Source organism: Erythrolamprus reginae, chromosome 5 (assembly GCF_031021105.1).
Source record: "Erythrolamprus reginae isolate rEryReg1 chromosome 5, rEryReg1.hap1, whole genome shotgun sequence".
In the NCBI taxonomy this organism is placed as follows: Eukaryota; Metazoa; Chordata; class Lepidosauria; order Squamata; family Dipsadidae; genus Erythrolamprus; species Erythrolamprus reginae.
In genome coordinates, this window is record NC_091954.1 from 41,411,990 (window position 1) to 41,426,825 (window position 14,836).

The following is a 14,836-nucleotide window of genomic DNA, read 5'->3' on the forward strand; positions in this document are numbered from 1 at the left end:
AAAGAATAGAATACAGAAAAAGAAAAAATATATGGGAAGAAGTGACCTCCCACCTTCATAACAATAAATCATTTTAGTAATTTATCACCTCCTCTTAAAATGATCTCATCTCCCAATACACCTTCTCTTATCCACAAGATAAGAAACGTTCAGAAATCAACACACAAACTCAAAAAATGAATCTCCGCCCTCAGATAAATCTTTGTCTAGCTTTATCTCTTTATGGATGCCACTTCTGGTCTTTTTGCTAGAAACCAAAAGAAATACTCTATTAATTTTGGGATTTGATGATTAGGATTGTTTATGATGGTAGAATTATATCTTGTGGTCTCCTCACAAGAAGCAGCTGTCTGGTGTACTGATAGGTGATCTCAAGTCCTGTCTTAGTTTGAAGAGGTTTGAAGCAGTAGTGGGTTCCACTTAGCTTTGCTACTGATTCGGGAGCAAGAATGCAGGGGCGAATGTGCAGAGCATTTTTGATGATGTCTGGGCAGGTGGGTGGAGCCTCCCACCACTGCTAGCGGTTCACCAAACCAGTGAGAACCGGTAGCAACCCACCACTGGTTTGAAGAAGTAGCCTACTCGCTTGCTCTTCATTCTTTTTTGTAGTCATGGGCTCTACTTTTGCAGAACCAAATTTGATCCATCATTTCTCCCTCTAGCATGCTGTTGTTTCTGATATGGTATTTTACATTGCTTATCATACAACAGAATGACAGCGCTTGTGTGTAAATTCTCCCCGCTCTGCCTGCTGAAGAGCTGAAGTATTTTCGACATACGTAGGATTCAGTGATATTTCAGCACAACTTCCAGAAGGAAAGATTGTTCACTGTGTTGTATGATGAGTTCTGCACTACCCGAATGACTAAATCAAATGATGGTTGCATTATTCATAACTGTACAGTTGTGCAATTATATTATATAATCAGGCAGTTCACCATATAGATTTGAAATGGACTGTTATTAAAGAAGCCTTGTAGCTCAAACATCCTTGGACATCCATTGGGGATTTTCCTGATGGCCAAAGATAAAGGGTGTGGGTGTTACTTAAATCAATGTTTCATAAATTTTGTTTTCATAAAAAAGTGTCCAAGTTGAACTCAACATCTGATATTCATGTAAGTTCCTTGGCAGCAGTTCCCATTTTTATGAATCTCTCCATCTCCCTCTCTACCTCTCTTTTAAGTGTTGGTCTACCTAGCCTACTGCCGTGGAAGTCTTTCATTCAACCCAAATTTTTTTTTAGCTTTTTAAAGTTGTCAGCTAGTATTTCTTCTTAACCTCATTAAAAAGGCATATTACTGAATTTAGGAGCCACTTGGCAGAATTTTCTCTAATCCAGGAGCTGAATCTGGATATCATTGATATATAGTAACAATGCATTAAATAAGCAAATAACTGATTTATCAATCTAATCCTGACTTTTGCTGGCCAAGTGTTTAATGTTTCACAAGATTTGAATGCTGCCCAACTCCAGTGAATCCTCGTCTATATTTTCTCGCATGCCATTTTTATGCAATACGAGGCAAAAATACAGAATTGGAACTGACGTGGCAATTGTAAATCCACATACCATAAGAAATATTTTAAGAAATTTCCTCAGCATTCAGGCTTTAGGTGCCCAATGTGAGCGTGACATTCTAATACAGAGGCTAATTCCACAATTTCAATTCTAATTGAAATCCCTAAAATAAAAGATCTATTGAGACTTCTTTCAAAAATAGCATGTAGGTTTCCTAAGATTACTTTGTTGGAGTACTTGAACAGAAGGGGAGAGACTCTATCAAATATGAGCAGCCTAGAAATTAACTGTTATGGGAGGTAGTCTTGACTAAAAAAGGAAGATACCAGAGGTGGTATTCAGCGGGTTCTGGAGAATCAGTAGCAGAAATTGTGAGTAGTAGTCTCATAAATGCCACCTCTGGCTGGCCCAGTCCCTTTCTATATGCTGTCTCTTGAGTCCCAGCTGATTGGTTGGGCCTACGTCTTCTTTTGTTGCCCTGCACAGGAGAACAGAGCTGGAAAGCAGGTTAGTGGGGTGGGGAGGGAATGGAGATTTTGCACTATCCTTCCCCTGGAGTGGACACGGAATGGGGATTTTGCACTATCCTTCCCCTGCCCACTAAGCCACACCATGCCCACCAAGCCACACCCACAGAACTGGAAATTGAATCCCGCCACTGGAAGTGTTGGTCTACCTATTGTTTTGATGATGTCACAATCACATGTAACACTGTAGTGTATTTTTATATTCACAAATATGAAAGACAAAACTCTGCCAGAGCCGAACTTGGGATCCTGTACCATCATAATCTATTCTGGATCAGGATACATTTTACCTACTTTCCCCCCTATTTTAATTGATTCAATTAAAACTCTTGCTTGGATAAGTCTATCATAGATGTCTTCTACCAAGTTGAAAAAGCAAAATTTCTCCTTATACAGTGATATCTCGTCTTACAAACCGCTTGTCATACAAACAAACCCGGGGTTTAAGATATTTTTGCCTCTTCTTCCACCTATTTTCACCTTACAATCCCAAGCCGCCACCACTGGGATGCCCCGCCTCCGGACTTCTGTTGCCAGTGAAGGGCCCATTTTTGTGCTGCTGGGTTTCCCCTGAGCTCCCCTCCATGGGAAACACCACCTCCAGACTTCCGTGTTTTTGTGATGCTGCAGGGAAATCCCAGCAGTGCAAAAATGGGTGCTTCGCTGGCAATGGAAGTCCAGAGGTGGGGTTTCGAGGACTTCGGTGTTTTTGCGATGCTGCAATTTCGCTGAGACTCTCCTCGCTGGGAAACCCCACCTCTGGACTTCCGTTGCCACTGAAGCACCTGTTTTTGCACTGCTGGGATTCCCCTGCAGCATCACAAAAACACAGAAGTCCAGCGGTGGGGTTTCTCATGGAGGGGAGTTTGGGCGCTTCGGCTGGCAAAAGGGATGCGTTTTGGGCTTGCATGCATTAATCACTTTTCCATTGATTCCTACGGGAAACATTGTTTCGTCTTACAAACTTTTCACCTTACAAACCTTGTCCTGGAACCAATTAGGTTCGTAAGACAAGTTATCACTGTATTTCCTTTCAAGATAATTATCCCAATATATAACCTTTGTTGGCGTGTGTGTATGTATGGAACATATCATTCTCCAGAGTTATTATTTCTAAAGCATCATTTTGAGTGACAAAATGAATGGCATATATCAGTGCCAAACAGCGTGATTTTGCTCCCATCACCTTTTGTGGAAAAGATCCCTTTTACTTCCTTTATTTAAATATTTGAGTGATGAGAGTCATAAGTTATGCCACTTTGTTAGATAATACATTAATTCAAATTATTTTCTACAGATGGCTTTCTAGGAAATTATTATGTATTTAATCAGCAATCCAAATATCATTAGGCCTACTTTCCAGATTCATTGTAGCATATCATAAAATCTGTATTCTGATAAAGGAATCATCTTTGTATTTATATGGGGACTGGTACTTTTTCCTGGAAAATCATTACCCTAACTAAGTAACATCATCAGTGCTAGAGATGTTACCTAATTAAGGTAGGAGAGACTAGCACTGATGAGGTTACCTAGTTAGGGTAATGAAACATTTGCAAGAAAACAAGCAAGCCCGGAGACTGCCGTGTCAACCCTGAGCTTCAAATACTCTTTTACTGGGCAGCTGCTTTTTTGGGCGGGCAGCAGAGGGCAATAGAGAGCTATTGAAAATTCTGCTAATTTTTCCCAGTCCCAAGAATTAACAATCAAAAATTTAACAATTTCCTTAAAACATTTGCCTGCTTAGAAATTTGGTAATTCAAAATATGGAATTATTGATGCACACATCCAGAAATGATAATAGAATAGAATTTTATTGGCCAAGTGTGATTGGACACACAAGGAATTTGTCTTGGTGCATATGCTCTCAGCGTACATAAAGAAAAAGATACATTTGTCAAGAATAAAGTAAAGAAACAATCAATATTAATAAAAATCTTAGGATACAAGCAACAAGTTACAGTCATCAGTCCTAAGTGGGAGGAAAAGGATGATAGGAATGATGAGAAAAACTAGTAGAAATAGAAATGCAGACTTAGTAAAAAGTCTGACAGTGTTGAGGAAATTATTTGTTTAGTAGAGTGATGGCGTTCGGGAAAAAACTGTCCTTGTGTCTAGTTGTCTTGGTGTGCGGTGCTCTGTAGCGACGTTTCGAGGGTAGGATTTGAAACAGTTTATGTCCAGGATGCAAGGGGTCAGTAAATATTTTCACGGCTCTCTTTTTGACTCATGCAGTATATAGGTCCTCAATGGAAGGCAGGTTGGCAGCATTTGTTTTTTCTGCAGTTCTGAAAAATGTCTTAGATCCCAGGGAGATTGCCTAGTATTAAAAGAGAAAACCAAATGTGCCTTGTTAAGATACTAGAGATGAAACAGTGATGGTTCAGAGTTTAATATTACATTACATGCTTTCCATGTAACAGTCTCGCCATCAATTTCAACAATCTCTAACTAGCAGACAGCTTAAAATCACAGAGAACATTGGGTCTCAATAACAAGACTCTGACTCAGAAGAAGATCTCTGCTAAGGGACATTCTAGGAGACAACAGCAAAGAAAACAAATGAAAAAAACCCTACTCAATGCCTTTGTTGGTTAGGAAAGAGGTATTGCTTCATCTTTAACAAAGGTACACCAGCTAAAGAGAAAGACATCAGCAAAAATCTTGGTAAAAGTTCACACTTTTCAGAAGTGCGACCACTATTTAGAAAACTGGTTTTGGAAGACCTGAGCCTAAGTACAAGTGGCAAAAAGGTAAGGAAATCAAGCTAATATCCTGAAAGAAATGACTGCCGGAGGCCTGCAATCCTGAACAGGATAATCCATGTTGTAACATTTTGTTGTACATCTTTTGGGTGATTGTTGCGCAACTCAGATGACTAGGCTAATTTGTGAGTCTCCGGAAGAGGGGTTGCAATGCCTTGTGCACAAGAGATTCAAGAAATCCTCCCCCACTCAATTGCCACAATTTTGCAAGACCCCTCTTAATGACACCATTTCGCAAGATTGTATGCAAAAATACTGGAGTCCTATGGTCTTGCACAAGAAAATGCATGAATGTGATGGGAAAAAATGCAAGCTATCATGTGCAATGATGCCAAGGCCCAGAAAAAGTGGCTGGCTTACATGTTAGAGATATAACTGCCTACCTGGCAAATGGGAATCCTTACTCATCTCACTTTGATCCACAGGTTTCAAGAACTTCCTTCCCAGTTTCCCACAAGCAAAGCAAATGGGAAAGCGAAGCAAGGAAGGTTGTTAAGCAGAGGTGGGTTTCAGCAGGTTCTGACCAGTTCTGGAGAACCAGTAATTGAAATTTTGTCCCATCTATTCTCTGCCTCTGGAGTCCCAGCTGATCAGGAGGAAAAGGGATTTTGCAGTAACCTTCCCCTGGAGTGGGGAGGGAATAGAGATTTTACAGAATCCTTCTTCTGCCATCGGCACCTCGCCGGCCTCTACTTGCCTCTCCCCTGCCAGCCACTCCTTGCCTGCCTGCCTGGGCTCCTTAGGGCCCCAATAGGAAGCAGTTGTTGGAGCTAAGCAGCCACCAGGAGAAAGAGTTGGCAACATAGCTGGCTCAATTCAAATTGGATCTGACTGAGAAGCAGGACCCCTGATTTAGTGCAATGTTAAATATGCAAATAATTTTTCTGCAGACCAGCAAAATTTTCTCACGGACCACCAATGATCCATGGACTACAGGTTGGTGACTACTGTTCTAGAGACCCTAACTTAAGAAGTCTGATATAAATTGTTTTATTTGTAGAGTCTGGGATTAGTATTAGTTACTGCAGAGATATATGACACTCTATTCCAGCTCATTTCCTTATCTCAAAATCTCACTTCCTCCTTAACTGACAGTCAAATGATGAAGTGTATTAAAAAAAGAACTCCAGTAGCAGCGTCAGCACTTCATTGTAGCTTGATTTCCAATAGACAGCATTATATTTCTTCCCTTCCAAAGGGGGAGAGGAGTTCTTCCCTTTTATGCAATCTTCTGACATTAATTAAATTTAAAGCCTATCCTCCCAATGTTTCTGGAAGTCAGTGTGCTGATTTCATAGACTGCATCAGATTGTCACCTTTATAGTTCAAGGTCTCTTTCATTAGATGGTCTCTTGCAAATCACAGTATTTGGCTCCTATCCCATTAGCAAGATAATAGCCTGCCTTTCAGGATTACTGTGTCATTGCATGATGGTATACAGAAGAAACAGTGACTCTTGAAAGATTTAATCTGTCTGTCTGTCTTCCTATTTATCTCTATCTTTATCTCTATCATCTTTATCTTTATCTCTATCTCTGTCTCTAATCTATCATCCATCCATCCATCCACCTTTCTATCATCTGTCTGTCCATATCAATTAATCAATTAATCAGTCAATCTCTCTCTCTGTCATCTCTCTATCACCTATCTCTATCAATCTACCTCTATCATACATTTCTCGCTTGACATTTTTGCCATGGTTGTTAAGCAAATAACTGCAATTGTGAAGTAAATCACGTGGTTGTTAAGTGAATCTACCCTGCTCAAAAAAAAAATAAAGCGAACACTTAAACAACACAATATAACTCCAAGAGAATCAAACATTTGTGAAATCAAACTGTCCACGTAGGAAGCAACACTGGTTGACAATCAATTCCACATGCTGTTGTGGACATTCAACAGAACAAAGTATTCAATGAGAATATTTCATTCATTCAGATCTAGGATGTGTTCGAGTGCTCCCTTTATTTTTTGAGCAGTATAGTTTCTCCGTTGACTTTATTTGTTTGAATCTGGCTGGGAAATGGTGGTCACATGAAACCAGGAACTGAAATTGTCATAAATACATGCCATGGGGATGCTTTTTTCAGTGCAGTTGTAACTTTGGTCACTAAATCATTTACGTCAAAGACTACCAGTATCATTTACACACACAGACATACACACACACACACAGAGAGAGAGAGAGAGAGAGAGAGAGAGAGAGAGAGAGAGAGAGAGAGAGAGAGAGAGAGAGAGAGAGAATGCTAATATGTAGGTACCATTTCATTACATTACCATATGTAACAATGCACTTACCTTTCCCTACCAGATCGGTCCCGGAGGCTGGTGCGGGTGTGTGCACCCCCATGTGAAAATTTCCTTCCATGCATGTGTGGAAGCAAACACATCAGTAAAAATCACCAAAATCTTGTGCAACGACACTCGCACATGCGATATTTTGGCGATTTTCAGCTATTTCTTTACTTCCGCGCATGAGCAGAAAAAGAAATCCCCCAAATCGCCCAAATCCCCCTTGTGCTAGTGTCCTCATGTGAGATTTTGCCGATTTTCGCTGATTTCTTTGCTTCTGTACATGCGCAGAAGCAAATTCTCGCATGGGACTGTGTAAACACACATGTGCGTGGCAGGGACGCACAGATGTACACCCATCGCCATTTCCACTACCAGATCGGCGATCCCAGGCATACCGGAGGCAGCCCAATACTGTAACAATGTCAACAATACTTCAATTATAGTTGCTGGCAAATGAGTTGTTGTTTCTTCATTTAAGATAATGAAAATGGTAATTCTCCAAAGCACCTGACGATAGGACAAGAAATTAATCAAGGAGAGAAGCAAGCTAGAACTAAGGAAAAATTTCCCGACAGTTAGAATAATTAACCAGTGGAACAACTTGCCTCCAGAAGTTGTAAATGCTCCAACACTGGAAGTTTTAAAGAAGATGTTGGATAACCATTTCTCTCAAGTGTTGTAAGGTTTCCTGCCTAAGCAGGGGGCTGGACTAGAAGACCTCCAAGGTCCCTTACAACTCTTTTATTCTATTCTATATAGATTTGTAAGGGGTGGTGGTGTAAGGAACTTGTGGCTTATCAAATATTGCCAAATTATATTATCAGAAAACCAAAGCCAAGATGTGCTGAGACCACAGTTCAATAACACTGGCAGGCTATAACCATAAATTCTTGTCCTGTGAGCAGAAATCCAATCGGAATGCTGCATTCATAATGGACTAAACCCCTGGTTGAGATCATACGCTTATTGTCTATGCATACAAACAAAACACCCATATCAGAAAGCAATTTTTTATTTCTCTGCTTCATTAAATCACTCTAGCAGCTTATTAGTCTTTTTGATGGACATAAATTCATTCTCTGCTTTAGGAACATATGAAGAACGATTGCAGGAACAGAGTACAGCTAGTCCAGAGAAAATAAAGACTTAGGGGGAACATGATAGCAGTATTCCAGTATTTGAGAGGTGGCTGCAAAGAAAAGGTGGTCAATTTATTTTCTAAACCATCAGAAGGCAGGACAAGAAGCAATGAATAAACTAGCCGAGAAGAGAAACAATCTGGAATTAAGGAAAAACTTCATAACAGTGAGGACAATTAGCCAGTGGAACAGCTTGCCTTCAGAAGTTGTGGGTGCTTCATGATTGGAGGTTTTTAAGAAAAGAGTGGACAGTCACTTGTCTGAAATGGTATAGGGCAGTGATGGTGAACCTTTTTTTCCCTCGAGTGCCAAAAGAGCATAGGCGGGTGCTATCGCTCATGTGGGAGTGCCCACACCCATAATTCAATGCCTGGGGAAGGTGAAAACAGATTCCCCTGCCCCCCCCCCCCCGAGGCCCTCTGGAGGCCGGAAATGGACTATTACCCAATTTGTGGTGGGCCCAGTAGACTCGTGTTTCGCCCTCCCCAGGCTCCAATGGCTTCCCTGGAGCTGGGGGAGGGTAAAAATGCCCTCTCCCCCGGAGGTTCTCTGGAAGCCAAAAACACTCCCCCAGAGCCTGTGTACGAGCCAAAAATCAGCTGGCTGGCAAATACATTTATTTTATTTTATTTTATTTTATTTATTAAATTTGTATGCTGGCCCTCTCCGTAGACTCAGGGTGGCTCACAGCAGTAATAGAAAAACAATATACAATACAAATCTAATCATTAAAACTAAAAACCCATAATTTAAAAAAAACATGCACACAACGTACCATACATAAACAATATAGGCCTGGGGAAGTTATCTCAGTTCCCCCATGCCTGACAACAGAGGTGGGTTTTAAGGAGCTTACGAAAGGCGAGGAGGGTGGGGACAATTCTGATCTCTGGGGGGAGTTGGTTCTAGAGAGTTGGGGCCGCCACAGAGAAGGCTCTTCCCCTGGGTCCTGCCAAACGACATTGTTTAGTCGATGGGACCCAAAGAAGGCCAACTCTGTGGGATCTAACTGGTCACTGGGATTCGTGCGGCAGAAGGAGGTCCCGGAGATATTCTGGTCCGATGCCATGAAGGGCTTTATAGGTCATAACCAACACTTTGAATTGTGACCAGAAACTGATCGGCAACCAATTCAGACTGTGGAGTGTTGGTGTAACATGAGCATATATGCACATTGGAGCTGAGATAGGGCAACGGCTTGCATGCCAGCAGATATGGCTCCGCGTGCCACCTGTGGCACCAGTGCTACAGGTTCACCGTCACTGGTATAGGGTCTCTTGCTTGAGCAGAGAGTTGGTATATAAGACCTCCAAGGTCCTTTCCAGCTCTATTCTGATTAAGTTGCCATCTTTGGAATCTGCATGTTACAGTGATTTTAGTTAACACTGAGCCATGTGCCATTGATCAAATCTGGAGTTAAACAGTCCCTTGAAGCAGTTTCAGGCATTGTGCACCACACTTCTCTCTTCCTCTCCTACAATAGGCTTCTGAGCATGTACATTGCAAATATTTAAAATATTCCGGCTGAGTTTGCAAAAGACAAAGCTCCTTTGTCAAGGCCAATCCCTTCATCTCTGTGAAGAAAAGACTCAAACCACTCGACCGCCCCCAACATTATTGAACTCCAAGAAAGAATAACAGCCAAAGCTCTTTATTTATGTTTGTTCAAACCATCTTTAAACATGCTCGGCAATTACATCCAATCTTGCATGTTGCGGAATAGCTTTTACCAGTGGCATTCATTCCTGCTATTGTCTGCCTGGTTTATTCTTCCGTGACATCCTGACATTCAGAATGGCTGCAAACATCAAAATAGCATTGCCCCGTGCAGATCTCCCCCACCCTCCCACCCGGCAATAAACAAGAGGCTATTTTAGCCTCCAGCCATCCTCCCCAGTTCTGAAAAGATTGCCAAATTTCCTTGTTGGTTGTTTGTGCAGTTGATTCAAGCAGGTCATTGGGAAATCTTCAAGGCTACAGAGTTGGGTCTGTGACTCACTCTTCAGTGTTAATGACTGACAGAAAGCTTCATTCCTGCAGCTGATTGTTTGTAGGGGGTCCACTGATGAGTGGCCTTTTTTTTTTGTTCTCGCATGGGAAGAACTTTCTTAAAATTCAGCAAAAGCATTTAAAAAAAAAGAAATATAAAACTAGGCAGTACAGGTAAGCCTCAAAAGTGCAACCACAATTGAGCCTCATGTTTTTATTTATTTATTATTATTTATTAATTGGATTTGTATGCCACCCCTCTCTGAGGACTCGGGGCGGCTCACAATGTATCAAAACAATATACATATCTTAAAAATCCAATTAAGATAGCTAAAAACTTTAAAACTCTAATAAGATTTAAAATCATTCATTACCATTCACTCGTCGGCCAGGGGGCTAGGGTCTGATGGCCCCAAGCCTGGTGGCACAGATAGGTCTTTAAACTTTTACAGAAGGCGAGGAGGGTGGGCGCAATGCGAATCTCCAGGGGGAGCTGATTCCAGAGGGCCGGGGCTCCCACAGAGAAGGCTCTTCCCCTAGGTCCCGCCAAATGACATTGAGTAGTTGACGGGACCTGGAGAAGGCTGACTCTGTGGGACGTGACTGGTCGCTGTGGCAGAAGATGGTCCTGGAGGTAATCTGGTCCAATGCCATGTAGAGCTTTTGCTGAGTAAGTGAATCTTGCCCCATTTTACTATTTTTCTTGCCACAGTTGTTAAGGGAATCACTGACGTTATTAAGTCAGTAATATGGTTGTTAAGTGAATTGGGCTTCTCCATTGACTTTGCTTGTCAGAAGTCCACACGAACTGTCATAAATAAGAATCTGTTTTCTGTTTTCATCACATGATTTATAGGGATGCTGCCATGGTAGTGTGAAAAACAGTCCTAAGTCATGTTTTTCTATTCCTGTTGTCACTTCGGTCATTAAATGAACTGTTGTGAGGGCTACCTGTATTATGTCACGTGGTTACGTCTTGTAGTTTTTAAGCTAATGCTGTATTTCGCCAATGGAAACACTCTCGTCTTTATGCTGTGCTGGTGGGTGACAAATCTGACTTTCTGACACACATCTATTCAGATGCTTTGAACTATTACTCAAAATACCGCTGTGGTGGTGCAGTGGTTAGAGTGCAGTACTGTAGGCTACTTCTGCTGACTCCCTGCTACCCAAAGTGTGGCAGTTCAAAACTCACCAGGCTCAAGGTTGACTCAGCCTTCCAAGGTTTGTAAAATGAGGACCCAGATTGCTGGGGGCAAGATGCTGACTCTGTAAACTGCTTAGAGAGGGCTGTAAAGCACTGTGAAGTGGTATATAAGTGGTACGTATTGCTATACAGGTTTCTGCAAAGCCCCCCCGCCCCCAAAGCTAGTTATGGAATTGAGCTGATGTTATTTTCATTTGATTACACGGACTGCACTGTAGTTTATTGAACAAACATACACTGTAGTGTATTATACAAACATCAGAGTCATCAGAGAAATCGCCATTGTTCAATTGTATCCATGTTATAGTTACATGTAAGTTCCAAGGCTCTCAGGACTTTCTTCTGAGAGAAACATAGTGCCAATTTGCACTATGAACATTCAGCATACAGGTAGTCCTTGATTTCTGACCACAATAGTGCCCAACATTTCTGCTGCTGATTGAGAAAATTGTTAAGTGAATTTTGCCCCATTGTACAATCTTTCTTGCCATTGTCAAGTGAATCATCACAGTTAAGTTAGTAACACTGTTGTTAAGTGAATTTGGCTTTCCCATTGACTTTGCTTGTCAGAAGATCTCAAAAGGGGACCACATGACTACCAGGACACTGGAATCGTTGTAAATTCAAACCAATTGCCAAGCATCCAAATTTTGACCATGTGACCTTGAGTATGCTGCAATGGTTGTAAATGTGAAAAATGGCCATGTCACTTTTTTCAGTGATGTAACTTCGAATGACACTAAAGGAACTGTCGTAAGAAGACAATTGTCTGTTTTAGAATACCCGCGTGTGAGAAATGTAATGCTGATAACCTCTAACTTTTCTGCTCCTCTTTTAGTCACATCAAGGAACATTATCTCATATGATGGCAAATTTGCAGAAAAACAAGGAGGCCAAGGAGAGATTCAACCTGGAAATAAGGAAGAACTTATTTCTTACAGTGAGAGCAATCAACCAGTGGAACAACCTGCCAGCAGAGGGTGTGAACGCCCAATCAATCAATCAATGATAAACTGTGTTTTGGGGCATCTGTTGACCCTTCCTTACAGCTTTGCATCATCTTTCCAAACAGGAGAAGAAACTGAAGGAAGATCTACAGGTCCTCCTCCACTTACTAGTGATTCAATTAGCAACTGTTCAAAGTTATGATGGACTTCCCAAAAACTATTTGTGATCCGATTTCAAAAGTTATGACAGCTGTGTACTCATATCTAACAAGTCATCTGATCACATTTTGGGTGCTTGGAAACCATCCCACTTTTATGGCCATTGCAACATTCTGTGGTTACATGATGCAATTTTTAGTACTTTTTGTCCATTTCCAGTGTTTGGTTCCAGTTTCAGGCTAAAAAAATGTCCATTAGATAAAATATAGTCTCTAATGACAAAAAATGTTGTAAAAATAGGCTCCGGTCACATGGTCATCTGCTTAATAAAACTGTAATTATGGGTCAATTATAGTCATAAATTGAGCACTATCTATATAACTATGAAAAGGCAATAGGACAGTCTGGACTTTGTCATGTTCCATAGAGAACTGAAGTCACTGCTACCCAATCTCATCTAGAGTGGCTTTTCCAAGAGATTAATGAACTCCAGCACACATGGAGCAAGTACATTCTCTTATCTTTAGTCTTCAAAGGCCTGGAAAAGCTTGATGCTTTGTCAACTTTGGAGAATTGTAACTGCCAGGAAATGGAAATCCTCAGAATGTCTTTTAGACTTTTGATTTTTCCAATTATCAAGATGTGAGTTGTTTTATATCTCTTCAGAGAGCTATTTATTATTTATTTACAGAACCACCTTCTGCCGCATAAATCCCAGCGTCCGGTTAGGTCCTACAGAGTTGGCCTTCTCCAGGTGCCGACAACTAGACAATGTCGCTTGGCGGGGCCCAGGGGAACAGCCTTCTCTGTAGGGGCTCCGGCCCTCTGGAATCAACTCTTCCCAGAGATTTGTACTGTCCCCACCCTCCTGGCCTTTCGTAAGAACCTGAAAACTTATTTATGCCGCCAGGCTTGAGGTCATTAGATCCCAGCCTCTGGCCACTAGTATGCTTATAGTTTGTACTTGAATGAATGATTTTTAATGTTTAGCTTTTTATAATGTTTTAAATTAACTATTTATATTAATTGTATCTAGTTCTAATATTGTATATTATTTTGTTATTGATATATTGTGAACCACCCCGAGTCCATGGAGAAGGGCAGAATACAAATCCAATTAATAAAATAATTAATAAATAAATTTATTGAATTTATATTGCTGCCTATTTGCCATGGTGACTTAAGGTAGCTTACAGAATATAAAAGTACATTTAAAACAATAAAATTAATCAAAATAAATAAGTAAATAAATAAATATAGTATAATATAATAAAATCACTCCCCACCCCCACCTTGGCAACAACATATCACAGGAGCCATTTAATGGGCTCCATCCCAATCTGGGTTCCCAAGGCCCACTGGCAGAACCAGGTTTTCAGCCCCTTCTACAAGAGTGTTAGAGTGGAGGTAATTTTAATCTCTGAGGGAATGATGTTCCAGAGAGGGAGCCACCATGAAGAAGGCCTTTCTTCTGGGTCCTACCAAGTGCATCTTCCTAGAGACTGGTAACTGCAACAATCCTTGCCTCCCCGCTCTGATGGGTTGGGTAGATGAGACTGGCAAGAAACGGCCCCTCAGATAACCTGGTCCCAATCCATGAAGGGCTTTAAAGGGGACAACCATCACTTTGAATTTCGCCCGGAAGCAAATCTGCAGCCAATGCAGCGCCCTCAAGAGAGGCGATACATGTGCACACTGCGGTATGTACAAAGCCATGTGGGCCGCTGCATTTTGCACCAACCAGAGCTTCTGGATGCTCTTCAAGGGCATCCCCATGTAGAGCATGTTGTTATAATCAAGAGGAGACCTTAAGTAACTGTTAGTATTACCTGCAGCCCATTTCTAGTACTGTATACCTATTTTTAGCCTGGTGGTGAGCAACGTGCAACCTTGGTCTGATTTCTAAATGCTATGCAAACAATCCGTTCAGACCTCTGGCAGATGCAACTTCTCTTGCCTACAAAGTAGAAATTAAGAGGCAGCAGCGCTGAAAAAAAATGCACGATCAAAAGGAAATAAGTAACTGAAAAATAAATTGGGGCTAACAATGCACTTATCCATTTTCTCGGTTTAGCGGAAAATTGTAAATATGATCCATTCATAACAGAATAACCGATTTGAAAGGGATTCAGGGTAAAATACTCCCGTTTCATTCATGCCTGTCATCCACCCGCCACTATCTGGGTCCTTTTACAAAGTATTCTGTGCATGCAAGGGTAAAAGAGCCCAAATGGCGACATCAAGGGTGGGTGGGTGGAGCTTTGTGGTGCCTTCACGACCGGCTCT